This window comes from Carassius gibelio, chromosome B3, assembly GCF_023724105.1.
Source record: "Carassius gibelio isolate Cgi1373 ecotype wild population from Czech Republic chromosome B3, carGib1.2-hapl.c, whole genome shotgun sequence".
NCBI lineage: Eukaryota > Metazoa > Chordata > Actinopteri > Cypriniformes > Cyprinidae > Carassius > Carassius gibelio.
Window position 1 is genome coordinate 45,583,747 of NC_068398.1, and position 21,734 is coordinate 45,605,480.

Sequence of the window (21,734 nt, forward strand, 5' to 3'; positions counted from 1 at the left end):
ATATAACACCAGTAAATCTGATAGATTTTCAAGACGGCGTCCCAATGTAGCATTTTCCATCTCCTTAATTCTATCCCTGAGGCACACTAAAGATGCTTGAGTGGATGCCAAAGATGCTTCCAGAAGATCAAATTAATCAGTCATAATGTTCCTCATTGTTACGTTCTACAGACTAAGTTTATTTTGTATACAGGTCTTCCCAACCACTAGGGGGCAGTCGTGGCATATTTCTTTCTGTATTTATTTTGATACCAATTGTGGAAACGTATCTTCAAATTTCAATATATACATTATAACATACAAAAACGGGAAGTTCTAGGGAGTGGGTGCCCTCTTTTTATTATTTTTGAATCATTTTCTCCTGTTTAAAACTAGAGAGGGAGTAAGGGAATTATATTGTTGTTTATTTACTTTTTATTTCTGTAAGGTAAGTGTAGACTTGGTCGCAATAGTTAGAGGCATTTTTATTGTATTTTCTTTGGGATTTTCATCCACTCCTGAAGACTTAATACTTCCTAGTTTGTGTTACATCAAATAAATTGTTGTTTCACAGTTATGTTGTTTACTTTTTTTTTACTTTAATGTTGCTTTCCGTTATCCTAGACTGGGTGGAACTCATATTAGTCATATTGTCAGAAGACTTCTTTCCCCTTTCAACTTTGGACTCGGTCATTATACAGCTCTTCAACAAGAAAATTATTACATAAAAGAAATTAAAACAATGACAGATTAATTTAAAATATGGAGAGGAAGCTTAGCCGAACACATCTAATCCATTCGGTACTCAATAGCTCCCTTATAGTAAAATTATAATTTAAATGTATAGGGATTAATCGTTAACCTTAATGTAACCCTGGGTTAATTTCTACATGATTATTTTTTATTATCATTTGCATTTTATTTATTTGTTTATTTTATGCAGAAATGCGCTGCTTGGTGATGAGAGTTTATTATTAAATCAAAGTGTACCTGTTCAGAAATGGTAATATCTTTAAGTTGTATTTGGTTTAAGGTTATTGGCTAAAAACAGCTTGATCCCGCCTCATATCAGTTATGGCAGCTGTGATTGGCCAGGGCTAGTGTGAGTGAGGAGGTGAAAAAAAGAAGGAGAAAAAAAAGCATGTTGTCGGCATGATAACAGAGCGCGCTGGTTTTATTTGTGTAAAAATATAGTCTTTACTGCATTATTTAAGTGTTAAACTGAATAGTATTCTGTTGTGAAGTCAACACGATCACACAACAAAGTCAACACGACGATTCGGAAGAACTGTTAGTTTATTGCTTGATCGCTATCGCAGTAAATTGGACTATTTATGTTACTGGTGAGAAACTTTACTCAAGTTTAACGTTATCCCTTACATCGGTGTGTATGTGAGAGCATCAAAGGTGATCTAAGTGATTACTAAGAACTGTTAGTGCATCGATTGAGAGTGACGGAGCCACTGAGGAGGAATCCAGATAGCGCTCCTAATCGCCGAGTGGTTAGGAGTTCCTCTGGCATCGCGGGAACATCACAGAGCTTCCTAAATGATGAGGGTTTCACGTGGATCGATCTGACGGGTGACGGGAATCGTTAACCCTTGCCATTTACATTCAGGTACCCTTTGTTTATTTTATTTGTGCTCTTATTGAGTGAAGCGGCCATTTTACGTTTCATTCGGCCTCAACGCACACAAGCAACGTTTCAGGCCTGCAACGGGGGGGTGTGTGTGTGCGTGCGTGTGGTGTGTGTGTGTGGTGGGCCCACAATAAGTTGTTTATTTTGAATTAGTGGAGGATATAACAGTTTAATACTCTGTGATTTATTGGGTATATTAATCGAGTGTTGCAGTTTAAATACTTGACTGAAACTGAAGTTCATTTACATAATCTTACTTTATTTATGTACTGAGTTTACATAGCTATACCAGAATTACATTGGTGTGTTGATTTACATTTAGTGAAAACAAATTTGTACTTTGTGTATAATTTGAGTTAATTTAAAGGAGAATCATTAGCCTTATTTCTATGGAAGTTTAAAAGATTAACCCTTTGAGTGCCTATTGTTGTGCATAGAAGAGTAAATCAAACACTGCATTTGAAAATTCTAATTTATTCAGAAGTTGGTTGAATTCATATTTAATTTGATTTGATTTTGTTAATTCTGTTTATTTTTCCCTTTTAAATAAATCCATTGTATATTTCAGTTATAGTGTGGTCACTTTAATGGAGTAGATAGGTAACTGTGGTTGATTGATATTAGTTTGCAGAGATCTAAGTTGCACTTTACAAGAGGTGGTGTGGAACCAAGGGTCACAGATTGATTGTAATATCACGTCGAGAGGCAAATAAACGAATCTGGGTTCAAGCGTCCAGCATTCCGAAGGATAGATACATCTAGGACAGCAGGGGGCGCTACATTAATGTTGCAAAATAAGTCTATTGCAGTGGCACAGTCACCAGCATGACAAGATGTACAGAAGCCACACACACACAAAATGCTTTCTCACTTGAATTAGAGGGGTTTTAGTCTGAATAAAATGACAGTAAGCAGGATTATAAAATGAATAGATGTTATTATGATCATTTGATCAAATTAAGTGAGCGCGCCATACGTCTGAGGTCATTTTATTTTGAATGCTCTGTGAAAATGTATCGTCAGTGTCAGTCACAGCGCCTATTAATTGCTGTTGTGAATCCAGCAATTATTTAGGTTAATGTTAGATCGTGACCATGACTCTGGATGCCATTCGAACCTAAAGCCTTCATTTATGTGGCTTTGTTCTGGTTCGCGGGTTGGACATGAATTTCCACAAATTCAATAACATCTAGGCATTGTTTCTTTTTCCTCAATCTTCAGAGTCTAACCCTCTAATTTTGCATGTTTATTTATTATCTTTCACGTTTAATCACTGTTTTCGCATTTCTTACTGTGGTAAATATGGGAAGGTAAATTAAAGATTTCATGAAATAAGAATTCATTCAATTTATTAATTTGTTCCCTTATTTCAGTTAAATCATAGGTTATTTAGGGAACAAAATTAATGAAACATGGACAGTTGCCACAAATTAAGTCATAGGGACAAGTTGTAATATAGATAGCCTTTCTATCCTGTGTCCTGCAGCCCTGCAAATCACTCGATATCAAACAATTATATTATTAAATGACTTTGATTTCTATTGCTTTCCATGCGAATGTGAATATATTCCAACACGAGCGGCTAAAAATGAATAAAGTTATCAACATAATGTATATTCAAAATGGTAAGCAAGCGCTGCTTTGTTTACATTTAGGTCCCGATGCTGCTGATGCAAGGAAACAACACCATCGGCTTATGTGGCCGCTAGTTTTTTGAAGTATCCTGGCCTTAGAAGATTTCTTGTTGCTTTTCACATCTTTTGCTTTCTGGCTTTAAACTGTGGTTAACTTGTATTTATCTTTTTTGCTTTAGCTCTGCTGGTGCTGAAAGAGGAGAATCAAGATCTGAATGAAATGGAACAAACAGATCAGTATGAGAAACACCATGATTTCAAAACTGGTGAAGAAGACACACAAAACAGCGTCTGTACGAAAAAGAGCTCAGAAAACCAAATCTACCTGCTCTTTCGCCTGCCATCTCTGTGAGAAAAGTTTTGATGAAATACATCAACTTAAAATGCATTTGAGATTTCACACTGGAGAGAGACCATTCCCCTGCCAACAGTGTGGAAAGAGGTTCACTCAAAAAGAAGACCTTCAAAGGCACGTGCAAATTCATGCTGGAGAAAAGCCATAACAGTTATGAAAGTTACGAAAGACCGTAGTGTTGAAAAGCTCTGTCGTGATCGGTTCTGTTTTGGTTTCAGGTTTGGAGAAATTAAGGAAATACACTTACAATTTATTATTGCTGCATTAACGTTATAAAGCAAGTATCTTGCCTTACAGTTTCTAAATGCAATAATACTGAAACTTTCACTTTCCAGGCTTCGGGTGTGATATATAAATGGAAATGACTTTAGTAGCTTAATTGTCTAATAAACTGTTTTATTCCACACATGACTGAGACTGAACGAGTATGAAGGATCAAACCTGCAAAAATTAATTGAATATAAATATAATTGAATAAATAAATAATTCATATGTAATAAAATTTAATTCAGATTTTTTTTCCTTTATAAAATATTACATTTATTTTTATTTATTCATTTTTAAATTCTTTTTTTTTGTATCATTTTTCATTGAATTCAGTGATGTCATCTCTGTTCAGTTTAAATAGTGTCTGTGCATTTATTTGCAATCAAATCAACGATATCACTGTAGATGAAGTGACCCCAACTAAGCAAGCCAGAGGTGACAGCAGCAAGGAACCGAAACCTCATCGGTGACAGAATGGAGAAAAAAACCTTGGGAGAAACCAGGCTCAGTTGGGGTCAGTTCTCCTCTGACCAGACGAAACCAGCAGTTCAATTCCAGGCTGCAGCAAAGTCAGATTGTGCAGAAGAATCATCTGTTTCCTGTGGTCTTGTCCTGGTGGTCCTCTGAGACAAGGTCTTTACAGGGGATCTGTATCCGGGGCTCTAGTTGTCCTGGTCTCCGCTGTCTTTCAGGGCAATAAAGGTCCTTTTTAGGTGCTGATCCACCATCTGGTATGGATACGTACTGGATCCGGGTGACTGCAGTGACCCTCTGATCTGGACACAGACTGGATCTGATGGCTACGGTGACCTCGGAATAAGAGAGAAACAGACAAATATTAGTGTAGATGCCATTCTTCTAATGATGTAGCAAGTACATAGGGTGTTATGGGAAGTGTTCCCGGTTCCGGTTTACCTAATTAATGCAGCCTAAAAATCCTTTAACGGATTTGGATATTAAAAGCATATTAGTATGTTATGTGTATGCCAGGTTAAAGAGATGGGTCTTTAATCTAGATTTAAACTGCAAGAGTGTGTCTGCCTCCTGAACAATGTTAGGTAGGTTATTCCAGAGTTTAGGCACCAAATAGGAAAAGGATTGGCTGCCCGCAGTTGATTTTGATATTCTAGGTATTATCAAATTGCCTGAGTTTTGAGAACGTATTTCACGGTTGGTAAATATTCGCACTTTGTGGTGAAGTCTGTGTGTTTCGCGTCTGCACTGATTAGTTTGTGGGTGTCTCCGTTAATTGTCATCAGCAGCAGCTGTCAATCATTACACACTCCCTATATATTGGCTTGTCTCACGTCTTGTGTTTGTGACAATGTTGTTTCATGTCGAGTAACTGTCGTATGCTTCTGTGTTGGTCTGCGTTGGATGTTCGTGTCTTCCCCCAGAACCTCATCCACTCTTCGCACCTCCACAAGCATCACTACTTACCTTCGGCTCGATTCCCCGCAGTTCCTGTGCCATCCTCTCCTGCTGCCAACTCACCATCACCATCCGGATTACTCACAGAGACAGTAAGAAATTACTCGTCATCCAGTTTTTTATATCGACTATGCATTCCATTAGTTTTTTCAAATTGGTGTGTTTCACCGGGCCGCGAAGAAATATAGAGCAGAGTATCATCAGCATAACAGTAAAAGCTAACACCATGTTTCCTGATGATATCTCCCAAGGGTATCATATAAAGCGTGAAGAGTAGCGGCGCTAGTACTGAGCCCTGAGGTACTCCATACTGCACTTGATCGATATGATACATCTTCATTCACTGATACGAACTGATGGCGGTCATATAAGTATGATTTAAACCATGCTAATGCACTTCCATTAATGCCAACAAAGTGTTCAATTCTTTGTAAAAGAATGCTGTGGTCAATTGTGTCAAACGCAGCACTAAGATCCAATAAAACTAATAGATACAACCACGTTCAGATGATAAGAGCAGGTCATTTGTAACTCTGAGGAGAGCAGTCTCAGTACTATGATACGGTCTAAATCCTGACTGGAAATCCTCACATATACCATTTTTCTCTAAGAAGGAATATAATTGTGAGGATACCACCTTTTCTAGTATCTTGGACAGAAAAGGGAGATTTGAGATTGGTCTATAATTAACTAGTTCTTTGGGGTCAAGTTGTGGTTTTTTGATGAGAGACTTAATAACAGCCAGTTTGAAGGTTTTTGCGATATATCCTAATGACAATGAGGAATTAATAATAGTCAGAAGAGGATCTATGACTTCTGGAAGCACCTCTTTTAGGAGCTTAGATAGTATAGGGTCTAACATACATGTTGTTGGTTTAGATGATTTAACAAGTTTATACAATTCTTCCTCTCCTATAGTAGAGAATGAGTGGAACTGTTCCTCAGGGGGTCTATAGTGCACTGTCTGATGTGATACTGTAGCTGACGGCTGAATGGTTCCAATTTTATCTCAAATAGTATTGATTTTAGTTTTTTATTTGATTTTAATACCATTGTGTCATACTGGTTTCCTTAACCTTCCTTAAGCGTAAAGGAGCAACTGTATTTAAAATGTTAGAAAAAAGATCATCAAGTTGTTCTGAGGTTTTGGATATGCTAAGGAATTTGGATACATCAGGAAGATAACTTAAAAAGCAGTCTTATAAATGAATATCAGTCCATTGCTTAACTCCATATCATATATGTTACCCACACATTTGACTATCATGCTTTTAATAATTTATTGTGTGTGTCTTTTTAATAAATATTGAATAGCTTAAGGATTCATATTCATGTTTGGTGTGCGTGTTTGAATCTTCTTGCTTGAAACGTTTCTGAAAATCAGTTATTTGTCAAATGTACATGTCCAAAATAATTTCCTGCATGAGTGGGAAAATTCGGTCCACATGATTGATAAGACAACATTTGATTTCTGAATGGGCGGAGAAATATACAATGCCCAAAACAAAGACAATATCTAATCGGTTACGACACCATTCGTGAGATGTCCCACAGCCCGCTTTAAATACTCAGGATACCATCAAATTTTGCTTTTAAATTTACCCTTAGCTGTTCCAGCGTGCATCGGCCTGCACACCCACTGCTACTTAGCCAAGACTTTGAGTGCCTGTCTGAAACTTCAACCAGCCCGCAACTCCGCATCTTCAGTCAACGCCCAACCACTGGCTTCCCAAGACATCACTTCAACGACTACTGAACTTCCACCAAATCAGCAACCTCTGGAAACCCCTCTTTTCGATGACATCAAAGGGGAACCCCTTTACACAGGCAACACAAGTAACTTACCTCCAGATTGAGCTGAACAGGTGCATTTAATATGAAGTTTAACCTCACTGAGGAACTCAATGTGAGGGTTAGTTAAGTGATTGATGGTTGTTCATGTCTGCAATTTCACGTATTGATATAAATTTGGGATTTCACATTTTCATCCTCTTAAACTCATTCTTTACTTTCCATCTTCCTGCAACTTGAATGTGTGAATGTATATGTTCATGTGATAGATTAGTCTGTATATCTTTATACAATAAAGCCTTATTTATATTTGTTAAGAGAAGTATCTTGTGTCTTCTGCTTACAAGTTAATGTCTTAAACTGCCGATTTGGATTTTGCAGATCTGATGTTATATGGCTCGTTCATCGCTCGCTCACTCATTGATCAGCCATGGAGGACATCCGCCCCTTCGTGGTGATTATTAGCCCTAAATGAAATGGGCCACTCTTAGTTTCTTTTGTGGCACACAGAATTTGATATAGTATTTTAAATTTATAAAGTTTAGGGATGGCTACTTGATAGAGAAATAGTTTAGCAAGGGTATTGTTATGATGGAGGCGTCGTGACAACAGTGTTGAGGATCCAAATGCAACTTTTAACAAGAGAATGGTCAGACAGGCAGTAATCAGAGAACAATGTCAAGTATGTCAAGGGATATCTAAAAATTAGAAACCGTAACAGGCAGAAGTTGGGGAAGACGGTAGAGAAACACAGACGGAAATGGAAACCAAATGCAAGAGTCCTGAGTGGAGTCCCCCCTACTGGAGTTCATGGGCAATCCAGCTAATGATTGTGACGCTGACCCCATTAAGGAGTGGCTTCCAGATGCTTCTAATTAAGACGGTCCAAAGTTCAGGTGGGTGGTGGAGCAAAGGCGGATCAGGGAGGAGGGATGGAGGGCCAAGTCCACGTGCAAGTGGATTGGCTGAAGACTGAGGCAGTGCCGAAAGAGCAGGAAGCCAGGGTGGAGCAGGCGGAACTGTAGCCCACAGGGGCAGAGCAGGCGGAACTGGAGCCCACCAGGATGGAGCACACAGAGCGTGAGCCCACCAGGGTGGAGCAGAGGACCCCCACAGCAGAGCAGATGGGACAGAAACCCACCAGGGTGGAGCAGAGGACCACCACAGCCAAGCAGATGAGATAGAAGCCCACCAGGGCAGAGCAGAGGACCACCACAGTCGAGCAGATGGGACAGAAGCCCACCAGGGCGGAGCAGAGGACCACCACAGTCGAGCAGATGGAACAGAAGCCCACCAGGGTGGAGCAGAGTATTACCACAGCCGAGCAGTGGGACAGAAGCCCACCAGGGCACAGCAGAGGACAACCACAGACGAGACCGAAGCCCACCAGGGCGGTTCAGAGGGCTACCACAGTCGAGCAGATGGGACAGAAGCCCATCAGGGCAGAGCAGAGGACCACCACAGCCGAGCAGCTGGGCCAGAATCACACCAGGGAGGAGCATAGGACCACCATAGTGGCACAGGAGAGCACGTCAGGTTAGACTGAAACAGAGAACATGAACCGATTAATGGCAGCCTCTGTAGCCGTGAAAAAGCAGTTAGAGAGTTCCCAAACGGCCCCCATAGATGGTCTCCATGGCCATGAAAGGAAAGGCCATGAGTTCATGGATAGCCTCCGTGGGCATGACAGGACAGACATTGAGTTTGTGGATGTCCTCCATGGCCATGACAGGACAGGCAGTGAGTTCATGGATGGCCTCTGTAGCTGTGACCTGACAAGCAGTGAGTTCCTGAGTGGCCTCCGTGGCCATAACAGGACAGGGAGTGAGTTCATAGACGGCCTCCATAGCCATGACAGGACAGGACTAGAGTTCATGTGTCCATCAGTACCTGGAAACACCCTTTCCACTTAGCCAACTAACCATAATGCCCTTGGTAACTGGGGGTCAACCATCATCACAACAGAATGTGGAGCTGCTGGAGGACTGAAGTGGAAGTTGATCTGATACTTGGCCAGCAACTCTTACAGCTCAGGACTCATTGCAGAGAAAACTTTTCTCTACTCGTTTCTTCCCCCTCTGACATTTGTCCCTTGGTCAGAGTAAAGATCAGCCGGGGTACCATGGCGTGCTGTAAAACTCCATTCAGCCATTAGTAAGGCATCTGAATCAATAGAGGATAACATCCAAATGCTCTGTGCATGTCATGAGGCATTTGAATATAATACCCCACCTTTTTTCATTGAGAGTCCAAACACTGTATATATAGGGAAGTGGTAATGGGGAACACCTGGTTGTGATTAGCCCTAAGCATGGGATTATGGGAAATTAAGTTGGGAATGGAAATGGACACCAAATGCAAGAGTCCTGAGTGGAGTGCCCTCTACTGGAGTTCATGGGTTATCCAGCTGATGATTGTGACACAGTCCTCCCTTAAGGAGTGGCTTCCAGATGCTCCTAACTAAGAACAGTCCAAAGTTCAGGTGGGTGGTGGAGCGGAGGCGGATCAGGGGGAGGAAAGTGGGGCCAGGTCCAAGTGGAAGTGGATTGGCTGGAGACTGAGGCAGTGCCGACAGAGCAGGAAGCCAGGGTGGAGCAGGCGGAACTGGAGCCCACCAGGATGAAGCAGACAGAGCTGGAGCCCACCAGGGTGGAGCAGAGGACCACCACAGTCGAGCAGATGGGACAGAAGCCCACAAGGGCAGAGCAGAGGACCACCACAGTTGAGCAGATGGGACAGTTGCCCACCAGGGCGAAGCAGAGGATCACCACAGCAGAGCAGCTGGGCCAGAAACCCACCAGGGTGGTGCAGAATACCACCACAGTCGAGCAGATGGGACTGAAGCCCACCAGGGCAGAGCAGAGGACCACAGCCGAGCAGCTGGGCCAGAAGCCCACCAGGGCAGAGCAGAGGACCACCATAGTGGAGTCGATGGCACAGGAGAGCACGTCAGGTACGACTGAAACAGAGAACATAAACAGATTAATGGTGGCTTCCGCAGCCGTGAGAAAGCGGTTAGAGAGTTCCCAAATGGCCCCCATAGATGGTCTCCATGGCCATGACAGGAAAGGCCATGAGTTCATCGATGGCCTCCGTGGCCATGACAGGACAGGCAGTGAGTTCATGGATGGCCTCCGTAGACATGACCTGACAAGCCGTGAGTTCCTGAGCGGCCTCCGTGGCCATAACAGGACAGGCAATGAGTTCATAGACGGCCTCCATAGCCATGACAGGACAGGACAGGACCAGAGTTCATGTGTCCATCAGTACTTGGAAACACCCTTTACATTTAGCCAACTAACCATAATGCCCTTGGTAACTGGGGGTCAACCATCATCACAACAGAATGTGTAGCTGCTGGAGGATTGAAGTGGAAGTTGATCTGATACTTGGCCAGCACTTACAGCTCAGGACTCATTACAGCGAAAACTTTTCTCTACTCGTTTTCTCCCCCTCTGAAATTTGTCCCTTGGTCAGAGTAAACTTCACCATGGCATGCTGTGAAACTCCATTCAGCCATTAGTAAGACATCTGAATCAATAGAGGATAACATCCCAATGCACTGTCCATGTCGTAAGGCATTTGAATATAATACCCCACCTTTTTTTCTGTACACCTGCCAATCTGCACCTGGAAAGGCCCAAAGCAGTTCAACTGCTATAAATAAAAGAATAAAATGCGGGCTTGAATAAACGCAGTTGAGCAGGAGAAAAGCCCAGCCATCTTTGGCACAACAGGTTTGGCTCTCAGCTTCCGGCATTCTAGACAAGTACGCTGATGCCTCCAAACAGCTTCACACCCTCTTAGTATCCAATATGAGAGTCGTAATTCAGCGAAGACACGCTCTGGTACAGGGTGGCATAACCTCTGGTCAAAATCCTGGATTATAAATTTTATGATGCCATGGCTTTGATAAGCTTTGTCTGCTTCTTCACGCTGGAGTGTGCGTGTTGTGGCCTCTACTAATTCAATCCATCTGGCATAGTGGCTTGCCTCAAAGACAGCACTATCACACCAGGTTGAGATGAACTGACTGGACAAAGAGCATCGTAGCTCTGTAGGGTCTTCTTCACCTGGCCCTGCTGGAGCTTTAGGCCACTCAGGCGATGGTCGTAACCGAAAGAATGGGCCTTGGCACCAACTTTTTGGCTGTGCTAATTCCTTCAGAGTTTTGCTCCTGGTCAGATCATCTGCTTGATTGAGGGTTGAGCTCACATACCTCCGTGACTGTTGATCAGTAAGCTCTTGGATTTCAGCAATCCCAGTTCCCACAAATACCTTAAATCAAAATGAGTCTGACTTAAGCCAGGTCAGAACAGTGGTTGAGTCAGATCACAAGATGGTATTCTTGATAAGTAAGGTGAGCTCTCTGACTACCAGCTTTGCTAGTTGAGCTCCAGTGACTGAAAGGGGCTTTAGTCACATTTTAGTCATTTGTGTCTTTTATAGTTTTAGTCGACAAAAAGTCATCGCATTTTTGACAACTTTTAGTCATTACTTTTATTTATTATTTTAGTCAAACTGTTTTGGTAGCTACTTTATATTTAACTTAAAAAAACTGTCATTAATTATTCTCTCTTTAGACTAAATCAATTAAGCTTATGAGAAAATTGAATCAAGAATCTAATTTGGGAAAACTTGGACAATTTTCATTGCTGGATGAACTATCCCTTTAACAGTAGTGAAAAGGGAGCAAAAGTGAAGCGTGTGCAAAAGAGAGGACTTCAATCAGCACGATTCCACCTATCCTTTAAGTTAAATGACAAATTGTGACTCCCGGGAAAAATGGTATGTCAAGTCACCTTACCCCTTCAGATGCTGAGGCCACTATTTCAGATCGCTAGTTTGCGCTTTGGTAGTCTATCCATCCACTGCGGTTGCCATATTGAGACTAGACATGCGTAAGCCCCTTTTACAATTGCAATCCAATGACAGGGATGCACATTTTGAAGGAAAAGACAATAACCTATAGGATCTATAGCCACGTTTCCACCGCAGGAACTTTACCCAGGAACTAGGGACTTTGGCCTGGTACTTGGTGTATTTCCACCGCAGGAACCAGGAACTAAATAAAGTTCCGGGTAAAAAAATGCCCCTCAGAAAGTCCCTGCTGGCGAGGTGGTACTTTTTCAAAGTTCCGGAATTTTCGGGGGCGGGACTTTGGCGCTAAACATTCTGATTGGTTGAGTTCACTCAGCATTGGTTGAGTTCAACCACCATTTATTCGGATCAACATTTTCAAAATATTACTGTTATTGTGTCATGAAATGTAATTTTAAAAGTATTTCAGGCGAGAATGTAGTTGTTTAAAACTCAAATCTGTTGTTTATTTATAAAAAAATGTTGGTGTCGCTGTTGGACAGTGTTTTCTCTACTTCCTGTTGGCCTTCTGTAGCTAATTGTAGCTCCGTGTAGCTGTTTTTATTTATTTTTTTTCTCTATAATCTTTCTTACTATCAGTCTTTTTTTTTTTCTTTTTTTTTTTAAAGTTGTAAAATATAACTTAATTCACACCATATTTCTGATATTGTCGATCAGTCTTATCAGATCAACTTTGATCGTTCACTTTTCCGTGAGTGCAGTACACCTGCAACTCTTTTCTCCTCTCCTCTCTCACGCTGCAGTTTTTCACAAGTTCATCAAACAACCGCAGTAAGAATATTTCATCAAGCACGGTGAGTAATAGCTTCGCCTGCTATTGTTATTTGCACCTCTTGCCACACGTACAGTTTATCTATCTCTGTCGCTGATGAGGGATTCACATGTGATAAATGCAGGGAAATAGGCTGACAGAGAAGATTTCAGAATTCGAGACAAGCATCCAAACTTTAATTGAGGACAGTAAGAATGTTAGGGCTCTAGATACGGCTTTGGATTTGTCTAGCTCAGGGATTCCTGTACATTGTCCGGTTCTGGCAACAGAGCCCCTGCAGCAGGGCAACTGGGTGACGGTGAGGCAGCGTAGTCGTGGGTCAAAACACCGCTCTTCTGTTCCGATCAAAACATTAAACAGGTTCTCCCCACTCAGTGATGCACCCACTGAGAAACCTGATGAAAGTGCTCTAGTTATTGTTGATTCTATTGTACGGAACATGAATATAGAACCACCAGCCACCATAGTCAAATGTTTACCGGGAGCCAGAGCGCCTGACATCTTGGCAAATTTAAAAGTGCTGGCTAATGCTAAACGTAAATACAGTAAGATTGTTATTCATGCCGACGCTAATGATGTTCGACTTCGCCAGTCGGAGATCACAAAAAAAAACATTAAAGAGGTGTGTGAACTTGCAAGCACGATGTCAGACACTGTAATATGCTCTGGTCCCCTCCCTGCTTACCGTGGTGATGAGATGCATAGCAGATTGTCATCACTCAATGGCTGGATGTCTAAGTGGTGCCCACAGAATAACATAGGTTTCATAGACAATTGGATGAGCTTTTGGGGCAGACCTGATCTGTTTAAAAGAGATGGTCTTCATCCCTCCTGGGGTGGTGCTGCTCTTCTGTCTAGAAATATGGCACATAGTCTTAGTGTTTATACTTGACTAACTGGGGCCCAGGTCAGGAAGCAGACAGACTGGCTAAACCGACCGTCTGCTAGCTGCCTCCCGTCACAGAGGTCAGTTAATTCTCAGCACATAGAGACTCTTTCACCTAGATATCACACTATAGAGACTGTGTCTGTCCCCCGAACTAGAAAATACAAAAAACGTCCAAACCACGTTAAGGCTAACAATTTAATTGAGGTTCAACAAATAAAAAACAAATGCAATATGGATAAACAAATGATAAAGCTTAGCTTATTGAATATCAGATCCATTTCTACAAAAACACTTTTTGTAAATAATATGATAACTGATCATAATATATATGTGCTCTGTTTGACAGAAACTTGGCTAAAACCTGATGATTACATTATTTTAAATGAGTCCACCCCCCAAAGATTACTGTTATAAACATGAGCCGCATCTAAAAGGCAAAGGGGGAGGAGTTGCTTCAATTTGTAACAACGTTTTCAGGATTTCTCAGAGGGCAGGCTTCAAGTATAACTCGTTTGAAGTAATGGTGCTTCATATAACATTATCAGTGGTGTCAAAAGTACTGGCATTCATTACTCAAGTAGAAGTATAGATACTAAGGTTTAAAAAGACTTTTGTAGAAGTTGAAGTATCAACTCAAGCTTTTTACTCAAGTAAAAGTGTAAAAGTACTGGTTTAAAAAACTACTTAAAGTATAAAAGTAAAAGTAATGTAAGGGGAAAAAAATGCCATTAAGAACAAAAGCTTAGGCCGCACCACAGGGGCCTATTGTGCACTACCCCACCGCCTCAAAAAACATTTTTCTAAAGGCCATAGGCCATAATGACTATAATGTTATATTAAAATGTTCATGTTGAAATATGTGGGATGCACTAGGCTTCCTGTTTCAGCCGCATATATGAAAATACAAAAATGGTGTGCACATCCCAAACATCCAATTAGGACGCAGGTGCAAGACAACTAAATGATATAGACAAATAAAGAAGTGAAGTCTGAACACTGAAAACTACTGCTCCAGAGGAATTTAATCAAGCAACGTTTCAACCTTCAGGTCTTCCTCAGCCGCATATATGCCCATTTAAAATGAACGCACTTTAGTACAATGCAAATACATTAAAGGACTAGAGATATGATGACTAGTTGCCAATAAGTATTGTTATGGTGCAAAAAGTCAAACTTCAGAGGCTTGTCATCAATAACTTTTAATGGAATGTACATCCAAGATTAGCTGCAGGAATCTGTGAGGGCAATGGACAAGAAAACTGGTGCAGGCTTAGTAACAATTACACTTGTATGGTTGTCTATTTACAGTAAACATTATAGTGCTATCAAAATGAATGATTAATCCAAGTGATTAATCAAAAACTAAAACTGAAAAAGAAATCATAATCCTGATACTTTCTTGATTGATAGCTTCTTGTATTTGGTACATACGTCTGCTATGTCCAGTGTTCGGGGGGGAACGAGTTACAAAGTTGGTATAGCCTTCTTATCACAACATTGTCTATCGCATCGTCAATTGAAATTTATTAAAACGATCATACAACCGCTTACTTTTCTCTCCTGCCGTCTGTATCCTTTTCGACACCTGCTCGTAGGCGAAATGCAAGCGCTGGTGATGGCGCCCCACCCACTCCGTTACACTTGCTTCCTCTTGGTCGGCTGTCACTCCTAGGACCAGGTCAGTAGGCATTCGTATGTGTCTGCCAAACATCAGGTACGTGGGGGCGTAACCCGTAGTACTATGTATACTGTTGTTATAGGCCTGTAGGAGGTTTGGCAATGCACTCACCCAATCGTCCTGCCGTTGTTGGTCCAAGGTCCCCAGCAGCCCCAATAGGGTCTGATTGAATCTCTCGCAGCCGCCGTTCCCCTGAGGATGATACGAAGTGGTGTGAGTTTTCGTGCAACCGTACAACTGGCATAGTTCTCTAATTACCCTGGACTCAAAGTTGGCTCCTTGATCGGAGAAGAAGTCCATAGCCATGATATGAAGGGGGGCCTTCGCATGGATGGGTACCATTGGCGCTCGGACCTCCCGTCTGGACTTAAACAATATGCATCTCGGGCAAGCTTGAATTAGGGCGTGCACCGATGCCTCTAGCCCGGGCCAAAAGAAGAATCTCCTAAGCAGGGACACGGTCCTCTCCTGTCCCTGGTGCCCCAACTGGTTGTGGTACGCCGAAACTAACGCCGTTACCTCATCTGCGGGTACCACGATCTGGCGTACTTCCTCGCCCAACTTCGGGTCACTGACCCTTCTGCACAGAACGCCATCTCTCAGCTCCAGCCTGTCCCATTGCCCCAGCAGCCTCCTCCCAGTATCCGTCTGGGCTAACCTCTCCGCTGGCGTCAGCCGTCGGCCCTGTTCCAGGCATTCTCTTACCAGCCGCACATCTTGATCCCTGGCCTGTCTCTCCCTCCACCGACGGGGATCCCATCCCCAGTTCTCAGGCACGGCCTCTTGTCTGCTGCCTGGTGCCTCTACTGCTCCTACCATATAGCCCTCCTCCGGGCTGGCCCCTCCGGGGCTTTCCGCTTCGGGCAGCCTTGAGAGGACGTCCGCGTTCGTGTGTTCACGCCCTGGTCGGTACTGTAGTTGATAGTCAAAGTTGGCCAGTTGGGCCACCCACCGCTGCTCCACGGCTCCCAGCTTCGCCGTCTGTAAGTGTACTAATGGGTTATTATCTGTAATGATCGTCACCTTGGCACCCCAGAGGTAGTCTTTAAATTTCTCACTTAGGGCCCACTTCAATGCCAGCAGCTCCAATTTGAAAGAACTATAGTTCGCATCGTTCCTCTCGGCTGGGTGGAGGCTCCGGCTGGCGTACGCGATGACCCTCTCGACTCCGTCCTGCCGTTGAGCCAACACCGCTCCCAGCCCGAGATTGCTGGCATCTGTATACAGAAGGAATGGTTTTGTGAAATCTGCGTATGCCAAGATAGGGGCCTGTAGCAGCTCCTGCTTCAATGTCTGGAACGCCGACTCACAATTTGCATCCCAGTCTACGTTGGGCGACCCCCGGCCCCGGTTACGACCTGTGCCAACCAGCAACTGATTAAGGGGTTTAGCAATTTTTGAAAAGTCCTTTATGAAACGCCTATAGTATCCCACAAATCCTAAAAAGGATCGCACTTGCCTCACTGTCCTCGGGGCCTTCCAGTCTTTCACGGCCGATACCTTTCCAGGATCTACGGACACTCCAGCCGCACTGACCACGTGGCCCAGAAAGTTGACTTCTCTCCGTAGTAAGTGACACTTATCGGGCTGTAGTTTCAATCCGTACTTCTCCATGGCCCGAAAGACTTCCTCGAGGTGCCTCAGGTGTGAATCAAAATCTGGGGAGTAGACAATCACATCATCCAGGTAAACTAATACTGACTCCATTAACTGACCTCCCAAGCACCGCTGCATCAGCCGCTGGAAGGTGGCCGGAGCGTTACAGAGCCCGAAAGGCATCCGGTCCCATTCAAATAGTCCAAACGGGGTTGTAAAGGCAGTCTTCTCCCGGTCTGCTTCGGCCACCTGCACCTGCCAGTAGCCACTGGCCAAATCTAGGGTAGAGTACCATGCCGACTGCGTGAGGCTGGCAAGCGAATCTTCGATCCGCGGCAAAGGGAAAGCGTCTTTCTTAGTCACGAGGTTCAGCTTACGGTAGTCCACGCAGAATCTCCAAGCCCCCGTCTTCTTTTGCACCAGCACTATGGGGGCCGCCCACGGGCTGCTGCTTTCCCTGACAACTCCTTGCTTCAGCATGCCTTGCAGGAGTGTACGTACCTCGGTATACAAAGTGGGCGGAATTGGGCGATACCTCTCCCGGCTGGGCCCTGCATCCCCGGTAGGTATATGATGTTGTACCACCTGGGTGCATCCGTAGTCTTCATCGTGGGTGGCGAACACATGCTGCCATCTCCGAAGGAGGGCCTGTAACTTCTGTGTCTGTGCTTGTTCTAAATCCTCCCCTTGTAATGACTCACCCGCCAGGTGGCTCGGCACACTCCTCTCCATACCACCCCATGGGGTGTCTACTTGTGTCAGGGCCACCTCGATGACAGTGGGGCACACCTGACGAAAACTAATATCCCTCTCTTCCCTTACTTGGTGGAGTGTAACCGTTGTCAGACGGGCTAATCGTTGGTGCCGATGTAGTTGCACCGCGTATGGGTGTACATTCCGTATCCTCACGGGGACTCTCCCCCGCCGGACCGTCGCTAGTCTTCGTGCCACTTCCACTTGTGGACAATCCACATGGGGCTCCACCAGCACCCACTCTTCTGGGCCCGCTCTTCGGGGCGGTACTCGCGCCCACACAACAGCCTCACTTTTTGCGGGGACAGACAAAGCAAAACGACACATCACTCTTCCTACCTCTTCCTGTTCTCTGCGGACTTGGCTCATTTGCACCCTTCGACAGTCAGCTACCACACACTCCCACTTGGGCCTCTCTGCAGGTGGTATCTTCGATACGGGCCTAGCCCGAAATAGCTCTTCCCAGCAATCAGTGAGGACATTCATGCCCAACAGGGCTCGATGTGCACCCAGACAATGGTCTTGCACGATAATCACAACTTTCTGGGGGACCATCACTCCGTGAACCTCTAGGTCCGTCAATCGGTAGCCAATATATGGGATGTCGAGGCCGTTTGCGCCCTTCAAAATAAGCCAGGGGGCCTCCGCCCCTGGTGCCCCTTGTTTCCCAAACACTTCTTCAGATAAACTCTCAGCAAATAACGTCACTTGGGAGCCTGTGTCTACCAGGCATTGAATCTCCTTGCCGCACACTCTCACCTTCGCCACGGGGCTACGCCCAATCATCTGGCTCCTAGAGCCATATCCTCTTCCAGGGTCTTCTCGAGGGGTCCCGGCCACACGACCCACAGTGGCCGGCCGACCTAAAAACCCCCTTCTGACGCCCTGCGGGGCCCACACTGGCGGCTACAGTGACCTAGTTTGCCACAGCGGTTGCAGATGGGTCGCCCTTGCTCGTCCCATTTAAAACGGGGCCGATTAAAGTGGTTCGGGCGCCTGAACGGCTCTCGGCCTCCCTCTGAGTACACTCGGTCTCGGGGCGCCGGCCATGGTTCCTCCCGCGCCCGTCCTTGGCGCAATTCTCCTACGAGGGCTTTAGACAGTTCAGACATCTGATCGCGGACATCTTTCAAAAGTTCAGCCTTCAGTGCTTGCTTCCAGTCAGGGCCTCCGGGTTGTGCTGGTGCTACTTCACTGACGGCCGCACACACTGGGGGACCACTCACCTCAGTCTCATCACCTTCCAGGGCCAGTGCCTCTGTCTTCAGATCTTCGAACGTAAGACCCGGGTCCCTTCGAAACTGGATACGTAGACTCTGTCTCACCGGACCCTCCTTCAGCCCCAGAAGAAACTGGTCCCGCAATAGAGTCTCTCCATCTCCCAACCCGTGGTCCTGACGGGTCTGTAGTCGGGCGAATTGCTCTCGCAACCTCAGGGCGAAAGCTCTAATCGGTTGACGGGGGCCCTGCTTACAATTGAAGAACTGGGAGCGAAGGACAGCTACGGGGGTGTGGTCACCATACTGTTCAGTGAGGAACTGGAACACGGTTTGGGCGTTGGCTCTAACGGCTTCGGGGGCGGCATGCACCTCTCGCCGCGCTTCTCCATCCAGGGAGTTTAACACAAATTGAAGCCGCTGGGCTGCACTAAGGCCCTGTAGGTCGGCCAGGTACTTTAGTTGGGCCTTCCATTCAGACAATCGTACCTCGGATTCTGTCCCCCCATACTTTTGGATCCAGGGGCTCCCCATAAAAACGGGCATAGCACGGGGTTGGGCTGAAGGCCCCGCGTCGTCGGTCTTTGGACGACCTTGGTTACTCAACTCGAGGTGGAAACCCTGCCGACTACGCCAAAATCTGTCACACCCAGGGGCGGCTATGCTTTGACTAAGCCACACCCCTTCTCAACTTCCACCTCGAGGAGGTCCCCAAAGCCAACCCAATGGCCAAACAACACGAGAACAAGTAAGTGATAAAACAATCTTTATTTAAATATTTAAAAATAACTTGGGGAATAGGGAAAGGGCAATTAAAACTAAACTCTGACTCGGCCCTCCAGATGGGCTATGGCCGGGAAGAGGTCAGGGAGCAAGGGGGCCACGGGGATCCGGGGCGTGGGGCTCGGGGCCCGGCCAGAGTCTTAGGTATCCGTAGCGCCCTCCTTCTTCCTCCTCTTCGCTGAATACAACTCACGGTAAGTACTGGTTCACACAGTTCGTTCTCGGGGTGCTCACTCTCTTTCTCTTCCTCCACAGGCAACGGCTGGGACGCAAAGGCACAGTTAATTCGGCTTGGTTTTGCTCTCACCTCTTCGCTGATTGCAGCTCACAGTAAGTACTGGTTCACACAGTTCGTTCCTTGGGTGCTCACTCGCTTTCTCTTTCTCCACAGGCAGCGGCGTAAGTACAGGTTTCCTCGGTCTCTCCTCGTGTTACCCACTCTCTCTCCTTTTCTCTCCACAGGTATCAACTTGGGCACAATAGCACAGTTAGTTTGCTTTGAATGGCTCTCACCTCTGGGCTGGACACAGCGTACTGTAAGTACAGGTTTCGCTCTATTTCTCCTCGCGTTATCCACTCTCTCTCCTCCTCTCTACAGGTATCAACTTGGACACAAAACACAGTTACTCTGCTTTGGATGGCTTTCACCTCTGGGCTGGACACAACGTACTGTAAGTACAGGGTTCGCTCTATTCCTCCTCGTGTTATTCACTCTCTCTCTCCTTTTCTCTCCACAGGTATCAACTTGGGCACAATAGCACAGTTAGTTTGCTTTGAATGACTCTCACCTCTGGGCTGAACACAGCGTACTGTAAGTACAGGTTTCCTCTGTTTCTCCTTGTGTTACTCACTCTCTCTTTCCTTTTCTCTCCACAGGTATCAGATTGGACACAAAGCACAGTTAGTTTGCTTTGAATAGCTCCCACCTCTGGGCTGAACACAGCGTACCGTGCTATCTCCGGAGATCTGAAGCACGCTCACAACATATACTGTACTGAACTAGGCTAGAACCAGCAGTCTCCTTGTCCTCCCGCGGCGGAGTGCGTGAAGGCGGGGGTTTATCTGACAGGACACACGGCAATACACAGCAACCCACAGCAATATACAGCACCACGTCAAAATTATAGGTTTTCACAGCACGAAGAATCACCCACCACACTCAGTGTACGAAAAGGACACCCGTCTTCCTTCACTTCGCTTGGTTCGGATCTGGCGATGGAATATGCGGCCTAGCTAGTGATGTCGTCGTTGTGACTACATCAATAAGTATTCCTTCGGCTCTCCCACCACGCTATATTAGGGGTAGGGCCGCCCTCCTCCTCCTGGGGAGATCTACACAACGCCAGGTCAATATACAGGACACTTTCGGCTTGCTCTTAGTACTCACATCAATGCTGCTTCCAATCCCCTTTTTCACGTCGTCTCAATTCGCCGTATAATCCGTTCACTTCTCAACCTTTAAGGTTCGCGATGTCTTCACAATCATACAATTCCAGCCTGAGGGAGAGAGAGAGTTAGACAGCCACCAGCAGCGCACCAAGGCGGGCACGACACAGTGCTTCACACACACCAGAAAGAGCTCCCAGACTGTGAAATAACTTGGCCTTAAGTACTGCCTTGTCCAGCGTATCCTCCAATCACCAACCGCTGTCCCTAACTAGGCACAGGTGCATCGAATTCCCTGATTTTCCCTCTTACGGCGCTACCGGAAGTTCCGGTGTTCTGTTTTTCCGGTCCGGGCGGAAACACTTCCGGGCGGAACCAAACTGAGTACTGTTTGATCCGCCCCTAAAGATCGTCACCTTGTGACACTTTGACGCAATGTATTTTGTTTAAAGCACTATATAAATAAAGGTGATTGATTGATTGATTGATTGATTGATTAATAAAGACAGCAACTATTTAAAAATGTGTTTCGCCAATCTCTGAGACGGTGAGCTCCACGCAATCAGCGGGAGCTCAGTCCTCATGTATTCGCCGAGAAGCAGCCTCACCTTGGATAGACCTTCTGATACGTGCCGCTGGCTCTGATGTCTCTTTAGTGGTTAAACATAAAATATAATTCAGCT

General features: G+C 45.0%; 1 protein-coding gene and 2 long non-coding RNA genes across 15 annotated transcripts in view; 2 read left to right on the top strand and 1 right to left on the bottom strand.

The window, feature by feature from the left end:
• Positions 1-21,734, bottom strand: part of LOC127952757 (gastrula zinc finger protein XlCGF57.1-like) — a 179,293-nt gene that overhangs the window by 34,060 nt on the left and 123,499 nt on the right. The gene's annotated exons all lie outside the window — the stretch shown is intronic.
• LOC127952784 (uncharacterized) overlaps positions 1-21,734 on the top strand; it is a 169,796-nt gene that overhangs the window by 32,448 nt on the left and 115,614 nt on the right. The gene's annotated exons all lie outside the window — the stretch shown is intronic.
• LOC127952787 (uncharacterized) lies at positions 852-7,412 on the top strand. The gene is made up of 3 exons (XR_008153055.1): positions 852-1,597; positions 3,432-5,397; positions 6,914-7,412. It is a non-coding gene; the product is annotated as an uncharacterized LOC127952787 (long non-coding RNA).